Source organism: Rana temporaria, chromosome 4 (assembly GCF_905171775.1).
Source record: "Rana temporaria chromosome 4, aRanTem1.1, whole genome shotgun sequence".
In the NCBI taxonomy this organism is placed as follows: domain Eukaryota; kingdom Metazoa; phylum Chordata; class Amphibia; order Anura; family Ranidae; genus Rana; species Rana temporaria.
In genome coordinates, this window is record NC_053492.1 from 368,084,951 (window position 1) to 368,107,812 (window position 22,862).

Below are 22,862 nucleotides of genomic sequence, written 5' to 3' on the forward strand. Positions count from 1 at the left end.
GAAGTACCCAGAAAGGTTTTTCATAAGCTGCGTGCACATGGGATCAATGTGAGAGCAAACAAGTATGAACTTTTTACGTAAGATTTTTTGAATTGCCTTTTCCTTGATTTCAATGAATCCAAAGGATACTGGGGCAGTGTGTACAAAAGGGGCCCCAAGGATAAAGGGTGAAGTGGGAAAATTTCTTGACTTTTTAAGATATAATCACTGTTCCTTACAAAACTTTCACATTTAACTAAACCCTTCTATGACTTACTGCAAATCAAAAGGGGATATAAAAAGACATTACAAGGAAGGTACTGTAATTGGAAAAACACTTGTAAAAACAGAAAAGTTCAACAGCTGTCCTGGACATCAATTTATTGGATGCCAAGACACCAGAAGGTTCATAACAGGCTAATACAGATGTTGACCAAACCCCTAATTTGTGGTTATCCTTACCTTAACTCCATTTATTTTCACACTGATGCATTGTTAAGACTAAGGGACAGATCCACAGAGATCTGCACCCGCGCAGCGTATCAGAGATACGCTACGCCGCCGTAACTTACCCGGCTTTAATTCGAATCCAAAAAGATTTTGCGCCGTAAGTTACGGCGGCGTAGTCTATCTCTGGCGGTGTAACGGCGCGTAATTCAAATCGGCGATTAGGGGGCGTGTTTAATTTAAATGAAGCGTGTCCCCGTGCCGAATGAACTGCGCATGCACCGTCCCTAAATTTTCCGCCATGCATTGCGCTAAATGACGTCACAAGTACGTAATTTTTTTTAACATAGACGTGAATTACGTCCACCCTGATTCACGGACGACTTACGCAAACGAAAAAAAAAAATTCAAATTAAACGCGGGAACGACGGCCATACTTAACATAGCAGGTTTAACTATACGCGACAAAATACCAGCTTTAACTATACGCCGAAAAAAGCCGACTACAGACGGCGTAAGAAAAAGCGACGGCCGCTCGTATGTTCGTGGATCGTCAGAAATAGCTAATTTGCATACTCGACACGGAAAACGACATGAACGCCACCCAGCGGACGCCGAAGAATTGCATCTTAGATCCGAAGGCGTACGAAGACGTAAGCCTGTCGGATCTAACCCAGATGCCGTCGTATCTTGTTTTGAGGATTCAAAACAGAGATACCACGTGGGTAATTTGAAAGTACGTCGGCGCATGAGTAGATACGCCGGCGTACTCGCTCTGTGGATCTGCCCCTCAGTGTGTTAACAATGTGAAGAGGACACATTCCATAACTAATTATATAACCAAGTTATAGGAAAAAAATAATAATAACTAAGTTATAGGCTATGGTTTGCAACGATAGTCAGTGAAAAAACTAGCACACATATATGAGTATCTAGTCTTAAAGTGGGCCATTAGTCATATTTAAGAACTACCTGTCGTAACACACACACACACACACACACACTTATGGTATATACAGGCAACAACCTATTTAATGTTTGTTCTCAGTTCAGCTAAATTTAAAGGGGTTGTAAAGGTAAAACATTTTTCCCCTAAATAGCTTCCTTTACCTTAGTGCAGTCCTCCTTCAGTTACCTCATCCTTCCATTTTGTTTTTAAATGTCCTTATTTCTTCTGAGCAATCCTCACTTCCTGTTCTTCTGTCTGTAACTAAACACAGTAATGCAACACTTTCTCCCTGGTGTGGAGAAAGCCTTTTGAGGTGGGAGGGGGCGAGCAGGAGGGTCAGGACGCTATCTACTTTGCAGATAGAGAAAGGAGCTGTGTGTTAGTGGGCATCCTGACACTCCTGCTCGCACCCTCCCCCCTCAAGAGGCTTTCTCCACACCAGGGAGAAAGTGTTGCATTACTGTGTGTAGTTACAGACAGAAGAACAGGAAGTGAGGATTTCTCGGAAGAAATAAAGACATTTAAAAGCAAAATGGAAGGATGAGGGAAGTGAAGGAGGACTGCACTAAGGTAAAGGAAGCTATTTAGGGAAAATGTTTTACCTTTACAACCCCTTTAACAGCATTGGACAGGGTTGAGTAAGGGAGTTGGGTGATTTCCGCTTTGACATCAGGTATACCCCAGGTAGAAAGAATGCGGAAATCTACTATTTAGTCTTCCGAATTAGGACAAATTTGCAAATATGATCACAGTGCAGACTATTTTAGCTGTATTGAATGGTAGTAGGGCAGTGCTAAATGAGGAAAGGTTTTGGACATTGAAGTTGCAGATAATTTTCAGAATGTTGAATTTCAGGAAATGATTGCTAAATTAAAACTCCAGGTCGCCCAGCTGCATGACAAGGCCATAAATGCTAACATGGACATTATTATTATTATTATTATTATTATTATACAGGATTTATATAGCGCCAACAGTTTGCGCAGCGCTTTACATCAGGGAAGACAGTACAGTCACAATACAATCAATACAGGAGGGATCAGAGGGCCCTGCTCGTTAGAGCTTACAATCTAGAAGGGAGGACATTAATAAGGTCTTAAAAATAAGACAATTGAACCCACCAAAGTCAACCAAATGCACCTAGACAGAAAAAGAAAAGTTAGGATAGTTAGGTCAGCTAGTACATAAAACTGAGTTTTGGCAAAAAAACAAAACAAAAAAAGGACACTTACCTGTCCTGGGCGCCCGCAATGTCCTCACCCGAAGCTGACCTGTCCCTCAGCTCCTGGGTGGAGGCGCTGGCATCTTCAGTAAGAGAATCAGGAAGTGAAGCCTTGGGGCTTCACAGCCTGGTTCCCTACTGTGCATGCGCAAGTTACACTGCACGTCCTGACTGGTCTCTACTGCCTTCTCGGACCTCTGTGTCTCCAAGAAGACAGAGAGGGGACAGACATGGCATTGATCGCTCTAGATTCTGGTGTATTAAACAGGTATCTGCTCCCACCTCCCCCTGAAAGGTGCCAAATGTGACACTGGAGAGGGGGAGGGACCGGATAAGCAGAAGTTCAATTTTTGGATGGAACTCCACTGTAAACCCCTACATAATGACATTGACTTTTGTGAAACAAACACATAAATCTAGCTTGCAAGACAGAGATTGTACTGGCCCCTCATCCAAAAACAGATAAACATTCATGTGACTAAATATGTAGCTTCCTGAAAGTAACCAAAAGTGGGACGTACTAAACTGCATATTGGGATGATGGGATGATTGGATTATTGGCTGCAATACTGAGAACTCTCACTAGATGTCAGTGCACTTTATACACATATATATGGTAATGACTCTGTTATTTCTCAAAATATGTTATTCATTCCTGCCGTGATTGATACAATGTTGAAGCAGTTGCTAATGTTTAACTGTTCACTTGCTGGTTTTTTTAACAGGATCATAGTAAATTATGGAAAAATTAAATTTGACCTGTTTTTGATGGAAATATGGGTAACTCCTGACAATTAACATATTTAACCCATTACTGATAATAATATGCATATGATTATTTTTCTACAAGGGAATTATGGTGAAATATTGGTTATAAATATACATAGGGATATATTAAATCCATTTCTGATATTAATATGCATATAATTATTTTTCTACAAGGGGATTATGGGTGGAATATTGGTTATAAATATACATAGGGATATATTAAACCCATTTCTGATAATAATATGCATATAATTATTTTTCTACAAGGGCATTATGGTGGAATATTGGTTATAAATATACATAGGAATATATTAAACCCATTTCTGATATGAATATGCATATCATTATTTTTCTACAAGGGGATTATGGTGGAATATTGGTTATAAATATACATAGGAATATATTAAACCCATTTCTGATATTAATATGTATATAATTATTTTTCTACAAGGGGATTATGGTGTAATATTGGTTATAAATATACATATGAATATATTAAACCCATTTCTGATATGAATATGCATATAATTATTTTTCTACAAGGAGATTATGGTGGAATATTGGTTATAAATATACATAGGGATATATTAACCACTTGCCGACCACGCACCGTCGAAATACAGCCACAAGGTGGCTCTCCTAGGCGAGAGCACGTAATATGACGTCCTGCCTATTAGCCGCCACTAGGGGCGCACGCGCGCCGCCGGAGGCGCGCGCACGCGCCCCCCGCTCGCCCCCGACTCCCGTGCGTGTGCCCGGCGGACGCGATCGCCGCCGGGCACACGCGATCGCTCGGTACAGAGCGGGGAACGGGAGCTGTGTGTGTGTAAACACACAGCTCTCGTTCCTGTCAGCAGGGGAAATGCTGATTTTCTGTTCATACAATGTATGAACCGAGGATCAGTGTTTCCCCTAGTGAGGCCCCCCCCCCCCCCCACAGTAAGAACACACCCAGGCATACTTAACCCCTTCCCCGCCCCCTAGTGTTAACCCCTTCACTGCCAGTGGCATTTTTATAGTAATCCAATGCATTTTTATAGCACTGATCGCTATAAAAATGCCAATGGTCCCAAAAATGTGTCAAAAATGTCCGAAGTGTCCGCCATAATGTCGCAATACCGAAAAAAAAATCGCTGATTGCCGCCATTACTAGTAAAAAAAATATTAATAAAAATGCCATAAAAATACCCCCTATTTTGTAAACGCTATAACTTTTGCGCAAACCAATCAATAAACGCTTATTGCGATTTTTTTTTACGAAAAATATGTAGAAGAATACGTATCGGCCTAAACTGAGGAAAAAAAAATGTTTTTTTATATATTTTTGGGGGATATTTATTACAGCAAAAAGTAAAAAATATTAATTTTTTTCAAAATTGTCGTTCTATTTTTGTTTATAGCGCAAAAAATAAAAAACGCAGAGGTGATCAAATACCACCAAAAGAAAGCTCTATTTGTGGGAAAAAAAGGACGCCAATTTTGTTTGGGAGCCACGTCGCACGACCGCGCAATTGTCTGTTAAAGCGACGCAGTCCCGAATCGCAAAAAGTACTCTGGTCTTTGGGCAGCAATATGGTCCGGGGGGTAAGTGGTTAAACCCATTTCTGATAATATTTTGCATATAATTATTTTTCTACAAGGGGATTATGGTGGAATATTGGCATATTTATTGGTTATAAATATACATAGGGATATATTAAACCCATTTCTGATAATATTTTGCATATAATTATTTTTCTACAAGGGGATTATGGTGGAATATTGGTTATAAATATACATAGGGATATATTAAACCCATTTCTGATATTAATATGTACATAATTATTTTTCTACAAGGGGATTATGGTGGAATATTGGTTATAAATATACATAGGAATATATTAAACCCATCTCTGATATTAATATGTATATAACTATTTTTCTACAAGGGGATTATGGTGGAATATTGGTTATAAATATACATAGGAATATATTAAACCCATTTCTGATATGAATATGCATATAATTATTTTTCTACAAGGGGATTATGGTGGAATATTAGTTATAAATATACATAGGAATATATTAAACCCATTTCTGATATTAATATGTATATAATTATTTTTCTACAAGGGGATTATGGTGTAATATTGGTTATAAATATACATATGAATATATTAAACCCATTTCTGATATGAATATGCATATAATTATTTTTCTACAAGGGGATTATGGTGGAATATTGGTTATAAATATACATAGGAATATATTAAACCCATTTCTGATATTAATATGTATATAATTATTTTTCTACAAGGGGATTATGGGCGGAATATTGGTTATACTGTAAATATACATAGGTATATATTAAACCCATTTCTGATATGAATATGCATATAATTATTTTTCTACAAGGGGATTATGGTGGAATATTGGTTATAAATATACATATGAATATATTAAACCACTTTCTGATATTAATATGTATATAATTATTTTTCTACAAGGGGATTATGGTGGAATATTGGTTATAAATATACATAGGAATATATTAAACCCATTTCTGATATTAATATGTATATAACTATTTTTCTACAAGGGGATTATGGTGGAATATTGGTTATAAATATACATAGGAATATATTAAACCCATTTCTGATATGAATATGCATATAATTATTTTTCTACAAGGGGATTATGGTGGAATATTGTTTATAAATATACATAGGAATATATTAAGCCCATTTCTGATATTAATATGTATATAATTATTTTTCTACAAGGGGATTATGGTGGAATATTGTTTATAAATATACATAGGAATATATTAAACCCATTTCTGATATTAATATGTATATAATTATTTTTCTACAAGGGGATTATGGTTGAATATTGGTTATAAATATACATAGGAATATATTAAACCCATTGCTGATATTAATATGTATATAACTATTTTTCTACAAGTTGATTATGGTGGAATATTGGTTATAAATATACATAGGAATATATTAAACCCATTTCTGATATGAATATGCATATAATTATTTTTCTACAAGGGGATTATGGTGGAATATTGGTTATAAATATACATGGGAATATATTAAACCCATTTCTGATATTAATATGTATATAATTATTTTTCTACAAGGGGATTATGGTGGAATATTGGTTATAAATATACATATGAATATATTAAACCAATTTCTGATATGAATATGCATATAATTATTTTTCTACAAGGGGATTATGGTGGAATATTGGTTATAAATATACATAGGAATATATTAAACCCATTTCTGATAATAATATGCATATAATAATATGCCAATGGCTGCGCTGCTATCAATCTATCGAATCATGACTGAGACACCGGCTGGAGCTGGTGTGCTCGTCCCTGTCACTGGAAAGACCAGGTCCAGGTAAGTGAAAGAGGGGCTATGGGGGGCAGCTGCATCACAGACGGTTTTTCACCTTAATGCATAGAATGCAAACCTTGAGGGTTTACAATCCCTTTAAGCCTCAGATTTTTCCTTCCATAATCTATATATATACCCCTGTGTGTCTTCTTTTGAAGACTGAAGATGGAAAAAAATGTTGTTTTTCATCACAGTTCTTAAAGTGATTCTAAAGGCAGAAGGATGAAGCAGACTTTCATCAGTCTTGCCTACACACCATCAGTTAAAAAAACGATCGTGTCAGAACGCGGTGACGTAAAACACAATGACGTGCTGAGAAAAATGAAGTTCAATGCTTCCAAGCATGCGTCGACTTGATTCTGAGCATGCATGGATTTTTAACCGATGGATGTGCCCACAGACGATTGTTTTTTATATCAGATAATTTTAAAACAAGTTCCTTGTTTTTTCACCGATGGATAAAAAAATGATGGGGCCCACACACGATCGGTTCGTCTGATGAAAACGGTCCATCAGACGAACCGATCGTGTGTACGCGGCGTAACAGTACAAGTAAAATGTAAAAAACAAATGATACCAACTAAAATTGAATAAAACCAAAAGGAATGCCTCCAAAATGCAAGCAAAACAAAAAAAAATGGAGGAACAGCAGCAAAACTGCAACAGAACCTGCTGCTGACACAAAAAAAAAAAAAGGGACTTCCGGTTCCGGCGCCGTATGTAGGGGAAGCAAGCTCCGGAGGCTCCGCACCCACCGCTTGGATAATCAGCATACAAAACCCCAACATAGCTCCGGATTGCGGTGACCTGCATCCCTGCTCACTCCACGGGCCTCAGTGGATGGAACGATACCTCACACAAGCCCGAGCAACACGGGGCTCGGGCACAACGGAACCAGCCGCGGAGAACACGGCCCTGGGCAACATGGCCGCTGCAGAGAACGCACGTGGCGCTCCTTCATTGCAAGGCAACCAGCAGCCAAGCTCACACAGCAACCTGCCAGACAGCGGATTCCACCCCGAGGGGATGGATACTTCGCTCCCTGCTATACCCGACCAAGCCAGCACACATGAACGAATCGCTAAAGCGGTGGCGGCGCTGCTCTCACCTACCATCACAGCGGCGGTCGACAGGGCGGTCGCAGAGGGCATACAGCAGCTCCGGAAGGAGATAGGAGAACACACTGCGAGGCTGGAAATGGTGGAACACAGGGTGTCCTCTATAGAAGAAGATCAACACTCCATGGAGACCGTCCTGGAACGATTCACACAAGACCAGCAGCACCTCCATGATCGCATGGAGGACCTCGAGAATCGCTCCAGGAGAAATAATTTGCGAATAATCGGCCTTCCTGAATCGCACAAACAGAGTTCTCTAATGGACATCTGCTCGGCGGCCATACCGCAGATTCTAGGCCTCAACCACAGGTGTGTTGTGGAGAGAGCGCATCGCATTGGCGCCCAGTCTGAAGATCACACCCGCCCCAGGCCTGTTATTGCAAGGTACTTAAACTACGCTGACCGCACGGACATGCTGCAGGCCTTCCGTAAGTCCCGCTTGATAGAGTTTGAGGGCCAAAAATTTTTATTATTTGCTGATTATTCGGCGGAAGTGTCACGCAAACGAAAGGACTTCCAGTCTATTTGTGCTGAACTTTATAAAAACGGAGTCCGCTTCACGCTAGCCTACCCAGCTGTTCTGCGCCTACAAGCACCAGATGGAAAACAGCACACATTCCAGTCCGCAGAGAAAGCCAGAGCTTTTCTTCAATCTCTATCTACCGAGCGTGAGCCCACAGCCACATATGCAGATCGAGTGAAGCAAGGCCCTAGAGACCAGAGGAGCCCGCGCAAAGAACCTCCGAAACGCCTCAAGCAAACACAGCCATCCGACCATCAGGAATCTGGTTGATGAGTATTTACCCCTGCTTTGATCCCAGTGACACATTTTCAACCCCCTTGATACTGTGCACTCTCCCCAGGAGCCCCAGCCATTAGAACTATAGGGCTGCACCGTGGTGCACCATCACCCATAGGTGTATGCCAAGAGAGTCTCAGTCTATACGAAATGGTGTGGTAATTATACACCTCCACAGTGGGTAATGTTAATATCATTGCTGATTTTGGTTCTGTTGATTTTTTTTTTTTTATTGTTTTATCGTTTCAATAGCTCACTAACGCAGTCTATCTTTCCACGATTACTTGCCCTGTTTACACAGAGGCCCGGCCAATATGGCTGCCAATGTGACAACTGTTGGGTTGTTATAACCCTGTATAGCATTCTTCTAACGAGCAGCCACTATGTACTCCCACCGCAGGGTCACCCGCAACCGCCGCCAAGTACTGTTTGACCTAACGGTAAATATACCAGTCCTTCCCAATGAGGCTTTGTTGGGACAATTGTCTTTTCTACTAGCGGTGTGACGGTACATCCGGTGTGGGGATTACATACCGAAAAAAGCGAAGTCAATAATATGATTTGTGGTTATTTTGATGTTAATCTCTCCTCTCTTTTCCTTTCTGTCTCTCTTGACACTTTTCTTTTTCCCATGAGAGGATGGTCCTACCAATGCAAGCTCAAGAACCGAAGGTACGTGGTAACATGCATATCTAAAGCCAACTTACAGAGACCGGGTAAGAGCTATACAAATTCACACACCTTTAACCCCTCTATACATTTCACATGACCCATTTGCAAATAGTGTCCTGGAATGTCAAGGGGCTTAGGTCACCGATAAAACGCATGAAAATTCTCAGACACCTTAAAAGACTAAAAGTAGATGTTGCTCTACTTCAGGAGACCCACCTAGAGGGCAAAGATTTTTTCCGAATGAAAAAATTATGGGTAGGGGAAGTGATAGGATCGGCATCGGTCAAACGTAAGGTAGGCACGCTCATTTTAATACACAAGGACTTGGTAAACGAATTAATTTCTGTTACCAACGAATCTGACGGGAGACGCACCTCCATACAACTTAAACTCCCATCGGGTGACCTACGGATCTATAACATTTATGCCCCCAACTCTCCAGACCAGGACTATTTCACAAAACTGACTCCTCAGTTACATCCACATGACTCTATTCCCCACCTAGTGGGGGGGGACTTCAACTCAACGCTAAATGACCAGGAGGACAGATCTCAACCTAGACCCAGACCTCGAGCATCGCACCCACTTCGCCCCACCCCTTTTTGTCGCATGGCCCAGGCATTAAATTTGACCGACACATGGAAAATGCAACACCCTATAGATACGGGTTTTACATTTTTCTCGCCGGTACACAAATCCTTTGCCAGGTTAGACTATTTCTTGTGCACGCAAACGCTCCTACCACGCATACATGACACGGCCATACATGATCTAGCGATCTCGGACCATTCTCCGATTTCGATCTCGCTCAACTTTTGTAGACCGGCTTCCCCTGTCATACAGTGGAGATTTCCAGCTTATTTGGCTCATAATGACGACCTCAAGGCAATGCTTAGCTCGGCGTGGGAGGAATACTCACAGGACAATATCCAACATTTAGACAACCCAAACTTATTTTGGGAGGCGGGAAAATCATATCTAAGGGGTAGGATCATATCGTACGCAGCAGGATACAAAAAAAATGCACAAAAGCAGTACATAGAAGCTAGCAACCACCTACGTCAGGCGCAACAGTCCCTGAATGATTGTCGCACAGATGATAATATTAAGACATGGTTGGCAGCCAAAGAACAATTTGATAGCTGGGCAGAAAAGGTAGAACGGACAAAACAATCGGCGACACAACTACTATTCCATAAATTTGGGAACAAAGCTGGGAAACTTCTGGCCAGACTCACTAAAAGCCCATACACACCAACACACATCGACAAGTTAAGAAACCCCGACGGCTCCCTGTCCACAACACCCGAGGATATCAATAGAACACTAAAACATTTTTACAGCAAACTATACAGTGCAGAACAAATAGATATGAATCTAGCAGAAACCTTGTTAAAAGATACCAAACTCCCACTGATAGACCCAAGCCATCTAGAAAAATTAAATGAGCCCATTACTTCGGAAGAAATAAAACGAGCTATAGGGGGTCTTTCCAATGGAAAGGCACCCGGCCCGGACGGGTACACATCCGAATTTTACAAATTGTTAGGCCCAGACCTCATACCTGCTCTTCACTCGGTCTACAACCACATATGGGTAGGAGGCCCTTATCTCCCCACAGGCCACCTGGCCAATATTAAACTCATTGCAAAAAAAGGAAAAGACCCACTTGACCCAGGTTCCTTTCGCCCCATATCCCTACTAAATGTTGACTCCAAATTAATGTCTAAGATAGTAGCCAACAGATTAGGAGATATAATGCCATCCCTTATACACAGCGCCCAATCGGGATTCACAAAAGGAAGATCCGCGGCAGCCAACATTCGTAAAGTCATGATGGCCCTCGAATATGCAAAGACACATCCATCTAACAATACGGTAATAGTCACCCTAGACGCCGAGAAAGCTTTTGACAACGTAAGTTTCAAGTGGCTTTCTCTGGTCATGCAACGCTTTGGTCTAAATGGGTCGTTCTATTCCTTCATACAGAGTATGTATTCAGCCCCCTCTGCCACAGTCACTGCGGCAGGTATACAATCCTCGCCTTTTCGCCTACATAGGGGGACGAGACAGGGCTGCCCTCTATCACCCCTACTTTTTAACCTTGCTATAGAGCCCCTCTCACGCCTCCTCTCTTCGTCCCCTCTTTTACATGGCCTACCCATAGGACAGGTGGACTTGAGAGTGGCTCTATTTGCAGACGACATATTAATATTTTCTTCATCCCCCTCCACAGACATCCCAGCCATACAACATATTTTTGAAGATTTTCGCAAATGCTCGGGACTCAAAATAAATTTTTCAAAGAGCGAGATCCTCTCGCTAGGCATTGCTCCCCTCCAACACACTCTCCCTCCTTCCTCTCTTAGAACAGCTGACACTCATATTACATACCTCGGCTTGAAGATTGGTAGAATACCATCCTCTCTCTACACATTGAACTACCCTCCTTTAATTGACAGAATAGTAGGTGAACTTGAAACTTGGGGGGACTTGCCTCTCTCGCTCTTTGGGAGATGCGCATTATTCAAAATGGTCAGCTTTGCTCGCTTACTTTACCCCTTACAAACGCTACCCTTATTGTTGAAACACAAAGATGTACAACTAATTAATAAAGCAATAACTAAATTTATTTGGAAAAAAGCAAAGCCGCGGATAGCCATGACCAAACTATTTCTCCCTAAGGGGGAGGGGGGCTTGGGCCTACCCAATATAAGGATGTATAACTTGGCTTGCCTACTGAGAGTTGGGTTGGACTGGATACTGGGTTCGTCAAGATACTCTAATTTCAATCTAGAATCCTCACTGGTTAAGCCTTATGATCTGGCAGCTGTGCTCCATTGCTCACTCCAGAAATTACCAGCGATGATCAAACAATTTACTTTTTAAAGACACTCTGGTGGCCTGGCGGGAAACCAGGAAGAAACTGGGCTTATCCCCCTTATTTTCTAATCACCTCCCAATATGTGGTAATCCTATGTTTACACCCAGTCTTCAGTACAAACCCTTCGCTAAATGGAAAGACAAGGGGTTGGTGGGAATCCACTCCCTATTTCAAGATGTGACAGGTACTATTAAGTCATTCTCTCAATTATCGCTCGAATTCCACCTTCCCCAAAACCATTATTTCCCATACATGCAATATGTAGATTTTGTCACCAAAGTCTGCCCAAAAAAGACTGCCCGTCTCCAAACTTCGTTCATTGATGTCCTTCTTAAGAGTAAGAACTATTCAATCTCGGCTATCTACACTCCCCTGCTTACTAAACTCTCAACCCCTTTGCAAAATACATCCATGTCATCCTGGGTCAAAGAGCTGCCAGGAGTGCTGGAAATAGATGATATTATACGTGGCCACAATCTCACTAGGTCTGTCATTCAATGCGAATCTTGGAGAGAGACCCAATTCAAGATCATGCACAGGGCATATTACCCTTTTTCCACGTTAAAGTCGCCTGAAATAGGCCCTGCTTGTCCATGGTGCTTAACAAACAAACCGACCCTACTCCATAGACTTTGGAACTGTCCACCAATTGCCATCTTCTGGTCCTCAGTCATTCGCTTTGTAACCACAGTAACGCAATTCTGCCTTATGTTGGAACCAACGCTCTTAATTTTTGGTTGCCCTCCTCACATGGAACCATACTCCTCCACCTACATCCGGCTGCCTCAAAGCACCAGACACTGGATACTTCTAGCCCTGCTCACAGCCCGCAGGACCATCCTCCAACATTGGATCGCCTCATCTCCACCCACCATCTCAATCGTGATAAAGGAGTTGAAATCGCTGTTACTCAAGGAAAGCTTGGACATGTTCTCTACCCCCTCATACTCCAAAGTCAAGTTTGAACACAGATGGTTGGCTTTCATTACGCACTACCTATCTACTCCAGAGAAAAATGCCTTGTCCTCCGGTTCTTTTGTTTTCCTGGACCCAGACACCACGTCTAAACCCCCTACCCAAGGGTCAACAGCTTAATTATATGACCCCCCCTCTTCCCCCCCCTCCCGCATTACCTTACCACTGTCTAACTAGATACATGTATATCCTGTAAAATGTGATATTGACTCAGATGCATTGTTACAATTACACGCAATGACCTCCTCTCCTTCTATACCCTCTCTTTATTTCTCCCTCTTTTCTTTTTCTCTTTCTCTATCTCTACCTATCTCTATCTACACCTTTTTAAGGAAAACCGACCTCTGGTTATAAAGCAGATGTAAAACAGCTGACATTCCTACACTTTTAACATGCTCTAAACTACTTGTCTATATAGATAACAATGTCCACCATTGTAATGTTGTTAACTGCCAGTAGATTGGATAATATGTCTCAGCTTTTCTTTATTCCTTGTATATTCTGTAAACTCAATAAAATATTTTAAAAAAAAAAAAAAAAAAGAAAAAAAAAAAGTTCTACTGTAGAAAGGACTGTTGTGTATATTCAAATCACAATCAATGAAGGTGGGTTTACAATCCACTTCATCTTGCAGTTCCCTGCAAGGTATCAGTAGCAAATATACAGCAAATGAGATAGTACTATATACTGTATATAGCATTGATAATGTAAAGCACAAAGTAGTAGTAGCACACTATACTTAATAACCATATCTCCCTAAAAGCATTGTCATCTGTCCCTCGCTCTCACTAAACTCCCACACACTGACAGAGGACTGCTGTAAAAAACAACCTTTATAGCATGTAGGCCAAGCTCTTGTACCTGACCATAAGGCAGGTGCAAGATTTTAGCCAATGATGGCTTTGAGAATGAGTATTATGGGTCATTCAGTAGAACAATTCCCACCGAATGTCCCAAAAGTTAGAATTTTGACCAAACCGCAAAACAACAAATGATCAGTATGAACTTATGTTCGGACGTCAGCTACAGGTAATTCCTAGAAGAGACAGTTGCACCAAACCTCCATGAACTCAATAGAAAAGAGTGCATGTCCACTGAATAAAGCTATACTCAAAGAATATAAAAACCAATGGAGTTATTTACATATGATACACTTGCCAACCCCCCCCCCCCCCCCAGACATAGAATATGCCAATATATACACCATTAGAAATTTTCTCATGTTCATATTTGTCAGCAGATATTAATTTAAAGGGGGAAGTATGTAGCGCCTATTTAAGAAACCTCCCAACAATGCTATTCTTATGCATCAGCTGGGAGTAGCTTTAATGTTTACAGGGATAGTCATAAAATCTAGCTCAAGTGAGCAACAAATATTCTGTGCTCTTCTTTGCCTTATACACACAATCGGAATTTCCATTGGGATAAATTCTGACTGATTTTTCCGACGGAATTTCGTTCAAGCTGTCTTGCATACACACTGTCACACCAAATTGCGACCGTCAAGAACGCGGTGACGTACAACACTATGACAAGCCAATAAAAATTAAGTTCAATGCTTCCGAGAATGCGTCGACTTGATTCTGAGCATGCATGTTTTTTTATCCGTCGGAGTTCCATACAGACGAACCGAATTTCCAAATCTCCAACATGTTCTCTTTCTAAGTCTGTTGGAATTTCCAAAGGAAAAACTTAGATGGGGCACACACACGGTCGGAATATCAGATGAAAAAATTCTGTCTGACTTTTTTCGTCGGAAATTCCAATCGTGTGTACACAGCATAATAAGGCTTTGTCATATTTTGAATAGTTTCAGTGCTTCCTTTAATTTTCTTATATTCATACTTTGCAGATGCCTCTTTAACATAAAAAATAAATAAAAATATTTTATCTAATATGCGTAATAGGTAGAGCTAAGATTATATTTTCTTATTTTTTGGAGAAAATATAATTAGTTTTGAATGTTCTTGATCTCATAGGATGCAGAAAAACATATGTTAATTTATGTTACTGAAATGAAATGGAAGAAAAAAAGCTGAATATGAAAAAGTTATGCTGAAGTTACAACATCGAGTTAATTCATGTCTGATCTAGCTTGCAATATTCAAGGAAACATCTGTAGTATTGTATACTGTGGTAACAAGATTAATACAGCATGCTGACCTTTGTATTGACGTGGCCACAGCCAGTCAGCAAAACCAGAAGAATTCAGAAAAGCATATGTGATAATTAAAAGGTAAAGTTTATGAAACAGAGCAATATATTATTATCTGTATTATGGGCAAAATAATATTATGAGTATAATACATCTCATACATCTCAATTTTAACCACTTCAGCCCCGGAAAAATGTACCCCCTTCCTGACCAGAGCACTTTTTGCGATACGGCACTGCATCGCTTTAACTGACAATTGCGCAGTCATGCGACATTTCACCCAAACAAATTTGACATCCTTTTTTCCCACAAATAGAACCGTCTTTTGGTGGTATTTGATCATCTCTGCAATTTTTATTTTTTGCAATATAAACAAAAAAAGAGCGACAATTTAAAAAAAGCTACTGTATATTTTTTACTTTTTGATATAATAAATATCCCCCAAAAATATCCAAAAAAAATCATAAAGCAGGGGTAAGTCATGTTAAGGTATGGACGTGGGAAACGTCGGAACAGCCGTCGTATTTTGCGTTGTTTACGTAAGTCGTACGTGAATGGGGCTGGGCGTAGGTTACGTTCACGTCGTACGCATTGAACCATCGTATATTTGGGAGTATATGCAACGTGATTCTGAGCATGCGCGCGCATTCGCCGTTCGTACGGCCATGCATTTACATGGTGGCGATCTGCGATTTTTATCGTGACTGCAACATTATGGCGGACACATCGGACACTTTTGACGCTATTTTTGGACCATTGTCATTTATACAGCGATCAGGGCGATAAAAATGCACTGATTACTGTGTAAATGACACTGGCAGGGAAGGATATAGGTACAGAGGAAAAGTGGGATTATAACGGTGCTAGGAACAATCTAATGAGAGTAACTATTATGTAAAAAAAAAAAAAATTATTAAGATACCGTATATACATTATACAAAAGACAACATGGTTCAATAAAAACAAAGTATTGAAGCAGACTTTGGAGTGTATGGGTCACTGGGATCCCCAAATTGTTTGAGTTAGTAGTGGTCACATACAGTATGAGGTCACATCCCTAAATATTTCACTGATTAGGCTTCCTCAGAAGAGTATGCTGGGACCACTAATTTCACAAGCCAGCTCTAACATAGAAATACAAAAACAAAATATGAATGAGATACATTTCAGGAATTCCCTCTGTCTTGACTGGGTGAAGGTGGGTTCCCCTTTTTTATGGACGGTAGCTGAGCAGCACACACCAATGTAATTTTGAAAATGTATGTCTTCTGTATCTCATTCATATTTTGACTTTGTATTTCTATGTTAGAGCTGGCTTGTGAAATTGGTGGTCCCAGTATACTCCCCTGAGGAAGCCTAATTTGCGAAATATATAGGGATGTGGCATCATATGTGACCACTACCTCATACAATTTGGGGATCCCAGTCACCCATACACTAAAAGTCTGCTTCATTACTTTGTTTTTGTTGAACTTTGTTGTCTTTTGTATAATGTATATACGGTATCTTAATAAAAAATGTAAAAAAAATTACATAATAGTTACTTATACGCATTAGATTGTTCCTAGCGCTGTTATAATCCCAATTTTCCTCTGTACCTATATTAAAGGATCACTAAAGGATTATTTTTTTTTAGCTAAATAGCTTCCTTTACCTTACTGCAGTACTGGTTTCATGTCCTCATTGCTCGTTTTTGCTTTGATGTTGCTGTAAAACTGCTCTGATCTCCACACTTCCTGGTTGTCTGTTTCCTTATAACCATAGTACTGGGAGCTTTTCACGATGGTCTAAGCTGTCATTACTGTGTGTCTAAAACTTAACAGAACCAATCAGATTAATTTTAAAAACAAAACACTGCCCTGGATTTTGTTTGTTTTTGTTCTGTGTGTCTCTCTAGTTCACAGGAACATGAAACCAGTTTAAAAGTGAAACTAACCTGTAGGCACATTATATGATTGATTTTTATCTATGTGTAATCATTTTTAAAAGGAATCAGTTAACTTTTATGTCTCTATACCCTGTAAACAGTCATTTCAGCAAAAAAAAAAAAAAATCCTTTAGTGACCCTTTAATTACCTTTGGGATGAGGTGTGTATTGTTATAGAATCACTCTGGTCCCTTCCACTTTTTACTGGCAGGGAAGGGGTTAAACACTAGGGGGCACTGAAAAGGTTAAGTGTGTCCTAGGGAGTGATTCTAATGGTGGGGGGATGGGCTACCAGTGACACGACAGTGATCACTGCTCCTAATGACAGGGAACAGTAGATCACTGTCCTGTCACTAGGCAGAACAGGGAAATGCCTTGTTTATATAGGCATCTTCCAGTTTTGCCACTCCGTGACACGATCTCGGGACACTGGCGGACATGGGTCCCGTGAGCACGGTCACGAAGCACGCGGCGCACGCGCCCCACCGGCGGCACGTGCGTGCCCAGAATGCCTGTACGCCCCCTTTTGCCCAGCTGTGCCATTGTGCCGACATTAGGACATTATGATTAAGCACCATACGTATGAAAAGCGTTAGCTGTGCAGTTGGTCTGTATTTATGCATCATGCTTTAATTTCTATTTTTTACAAAATAAATGTGAATATTGGAGTGTGGCTATCCTGCATCATTTTGTTTCTATGTCTCTGTTGCAAACAGAGCCGGCACCCAACGGTGAAGACAGCTGATCCCAGGAGAGGTAGTTGCCTTAGAGCGGTAAACCCCCATTAGGACATTAGGCGTGTTACTGGCAGCATTACCAGGCAAAAAAATGTGTTTAAAATAAGCCTAAAAAAAGAAAAATTGTTTAGCCACCATGAATAATGCCGCGTACACACGATCATTTTTCGGGTTTTAAAAAAGACGTTTTTCAGCCTCTAGAAAAAAAAATTTTTTTTCAACTTCATCATTAAAACGACGTTTCCTACACACACTAGTGAAAAAAAAATGCTCTAGCAAAGTGTGGTGACGTACAACACGTACGACGGCACTATAAAGGGGAAGTTCCATGCCATCCAACTTTGGGCTGCTTTAGCTGATTTTGTGTTAGTAAAAGACGATTCACGCTTTTCTGTCTGTTACAGCGTAATGAATGTGCTTACTCCATTACAAACGGTAGTTTTACCAGAACCAGCGCTCCCGTCTCACAACTTGCTTCTGAGCATGCGCAGGTTTTTCACGTCGTTTAAGCCCACACACGATCATTTTTTACAACCCGAAAAACAACATAGTTTAAAAGTCGTTAAAAAATGGAGCATGTTGGATTTTTTTTTTTTTCGTTTTTCAGAACCCGAAAAATGCTGTGAAGCCCACACACAATCGTTTTAAATGACATTTTTTTAAAACGTCATTTACAAGCCGAAAAACGATCGTGTGTACGCGGCATAAGAACTGTGAAGCAGCGATATATAATTTTTGAACATTGAACTGTTTCACCCCCTTCCAGTCCAGGTAATTTTTTCAGTCACACTTTGAATGAGAATTACTCATGCAACACTATACCCAAATACATAAAAAAAAAAAAAAATGGAGACAGATAGAGCTTTCTTTTGGTTGTATTTAACCACCACTGGATTTTTTTATTTGTTGCTATATAAAGGAAAAAAAGACCAACATTTAAAAAAAAACACCTGTTTCTTCCTTTCTGGTAAAACAAATTTGAAAATAACTAATCATGCTGCATAAATTTGGGGCCAAAATTTATTTTGCTGCATTTCTGAGGTGAGAAAAAACAAATAGGAAGTTAGGGCCAAATCCACAACCAGCTGGCTTAACTTAAATGTTCCGATTTAAGTTACACCGCCGCAAAATTTCTACCTAAGTGCCCGATCCACAAAGCACTTACCTAGAAATTTGCAGCTGTGTAACTTAAATCTGTCCGGCGCAAGGTGTGCCCAATCTAATGGGGCGAGTCCCATTTAAATTAGGCGCGCTCCCGCGCCGGACGTACTGCGCATGCTCCCGACGCTGTTTTCCCGACGTGCTTTGCGTTACGTTACGTTACGTTACGCTGCGCCGAGTTTTGTGAATCGCGACGGGTAAAAAAGAGATGCGGCGGGAAAAAAATAATTAAAAAAAAAAATTTGACAGCGACGCGGGAAAGAAGGGTATACTTTTACATGGTGTACTAAGTTTACACTTTGTAAAAGCAGCCCTAATTTTGCGACGGCAAACTAACACTTACGGAGAATTAACGAAGGGAAAAACCTTTGTGGATCTCCGTAAGTGCTAATTTGCATACCCGACGCGGAATTTCGACGAGAAATGCCCCCAGCGGCGGCCGCGGTACTGCATCCTAAGATCCGACAGTGTAAAACTATTACACCTGCCGGATCTTAGGAATATCTATGCGTAACTGATTCTATGAATCAGTCGCATAGATAGAAACAGGGATACGACGGCGTATCAGCAGATACGCCTGCGTATCCCTTTTGTGGATCTGGCCCTTAGAGTCTACAAACGTTTGTATATACATTAGGTATAGAAAATAATAATACCCCTTTATCAATCTGTACAATATTTACTCAGTGCAACTTATACATCCAGGTGAAAGCTATAACACCAAAATGACAGAAAAAAAATTCTTCTGACAGTGCCTTGCCACCCATAGATTGCCATCTTCAATTGCACTCTCTGGGGCTGAAATGCTCCAGGAAAGCTCTTTTCCTGACACAGCATGACAGCATATGTGTATGGGAAAGCTCCGCCCCCCTGCCCAATCAGGACCGGTTATACTATAAAAGTAGGTCTCCTCCCCCATCGCAGTATTCTCTGTTTTTTCCTCACTGCTACAAGGCGGTTATGCTACTGCTAGAAAGCAGGACATTTTTCATTTTTCCCTCACCTTGCTGGACACTTCCGGCCAAGCCGCACAGGTTCATGCCTCTCCTGTGTCGAAGCTCCCCGCTGTACAGGCAGTCCCGAACGCCTAATGGGGGAGACCTCACCCCCAGCAAGATCCATAAAGATTGGGGTGCAGGTATCTGGTCTAGGAGAGCTATCCCAGTACAAACGCTAACGTCTGCCCACTCGCAAGATGGAGGCGGCACGACTTCCGGGTACAGCAAGATGGCGGAAAACGGGACTTCCTGTGATAAACAAACCTATGGATGGCCAGTCGGGTGAAGTAAGATGGCGGCCAAGGAACTTCCTGTCAGGTGAGATGCTGGGGGCGTCGCATACACAAGATTTAACTGTGGAAACAGCATGTACACAGAGCGCAGCACAAGGTTAATGCACCAGCATCGGGACCAGGCACTATAAACAAACTAATTCAGGTAGGAAACTTACATGTTGAAAGTTTCATCAAATATCAAGTTATGACAAGTATCTAAGTGGGACTATGAATTTCAGAATCATGAGCTCTCCTAGGGACCAGCCACGTATCTTAAGGTGAGGGCAGGTAGGTATGTATGTCTGCATGACATCTTTTAAAAGAGTGCATTTACTTATTTGTCTGTAAATCTGTTTCAGCCCACAGTTACCACATCATTCCTCCAAGAGCAAGGAGACACAGCACAGACATGCCTCAAGCTCTGAGAGATCAGCATCACACTCTAAAGCCCGTGAGAAAACCCGGCACAGAGTTGAACATACTCAGCATGGGGAGGAGAACAGAGATTATCTCTGTGTAGGATGTGGAAGAGTGGCCCTTAGTGGGAAAATCCTGTGTAAAGCTTGTTTGCGTGAAGCAGCAGCAGATAAAGAGACTGAAAGAGCTGAGATTATTCATATAATAAAGCGGACGGTTAAGGAATCCATACACTATTCAAAACCAACATCCAGTGAAGCCAGAGGGATGAGCAGGGGTCATACTGCGACCCAGAGATCCAGAGACCCATCCCCAGAGTGGGATTCCGGGGAGGATTCCCAAGTTGATGATGCAAAACTAAGTTTTAGATATTCAGCGGTACAACCGTTGATAAAAGCTGTAAGGGAAGCACTTCAGTGGGAAGAAGAAGTGATTCAGCCCACAAAAGCGACAAAAATTGTATCCACAATTAAAAAAGACAACGCTGTCATTCCCTCTCATAGAGGAGGTGAAGGAAGTGATTCAGGAGGAGTGGGAAAAGGTGGACAGAAAAGCGTCACCTGTCAATAGATTTATGCGGATGTATCCCTTTAAGACAGAGGACATGCATAATTTGGAAACTCCCCCCTTTGTTGATGCCGCTATCATGAGATTGGCAGGGCATGTGACACTTCCTATGGACGATGCAGTGTCCTTCAAGGACCCCTTAGATAGAAGGATGGATGCAGACTTGAAGAGAACCTATCTAGCTGCAGGCAGTGCATGCAGACCTGTCTTAGCACTTGCAACACTGGCAAAAGCCATCACAGCATGGGCAGAATACATAAAAGGGGAAATACAGTCGGGTGCAGACATGACGCCATCCCTTGAATTACTAGACAATATTATACAGTCTGGTGACTATGTTGGTGAAGCAGCTATTGATTCATTGCGCTGCTCAGCAAGGGCCATGCAATCCTCGGTCATGGCAAGAAGAGCTCTATGGCTTAAGCAATGGACGGCAGATACCTCATCAAAGATAAATTGGTATCGCATCCCCTTTAATGGGACTGCATTATTTGGAAATATGATGGATTCGGCAATATCAAAGGTGACAGGAGGCAAGTCGGGACTGCTCCCACAAGATGTAAAACCAAAACAAAGACGCTTTCCGGAAAAAAGGCAATACCCCAATAAAATAAGGGAGTTCAGACCCTTCAGGCCTCTCAAAGAGTACAGAAAGGGCACAAAGCCACCTCAGTCGACAGTGGCACGGATGTCGAAGGCGGGAACAACGTCGCAACAGCAGAAACCCTTTTGAAGGTTTCTCCGTCCAGACAGGTGCAGTGGGGGCCAGACTACGCAGGTTTGCTCATGTCTGGACAGATCAAGTCAAGAATTCTTGGGTAACGGGAGTGATCCGGGTAGGATACCGTTGGAAATTTTTAGTCGCTCCTGCGACCCCACATTTTTGCCCCACACGTTTACCTCAAGACAGATGGAAACGGCAGCTAATATTCGAATATGTACAAACATTACTCCACAAGGGTGCGGTGGAACCAGTGCCAATACAAGAACAAGGGCAAGGTTTCTATTCACCACTTTTCTTAATTCAGAAAAAGACAGGCGACTTAAGACCCGTATTAGACCTAAGGGAGTTGAACAAAACGATCTTGGTTCAGAGTTTCAAGATGAATCATTGCAGTCAGTAACGCAGGCACTCACAAGGAACGAGTGGATGTTATCCCTCAACCTAAAGGATGCATATCTGCATGTCCCAGTGCATGCACAACTGTACAAGTATCTAAGGTTCGCGGTGGCGGACCAACATTTTCAATTCACATGCCTACCATTTGGCCTAGCAACCTCACCCAGAACCTTCTCCAAGGTTCTACTTCCGATAATAGCCATTCTACGCATGGAGGGCCTACAAGCGTTTCATTATTTGGACGACATCCTGTTAACAGCAAAGGACACACAAGTCCTTTTGAGTCAGCGACAA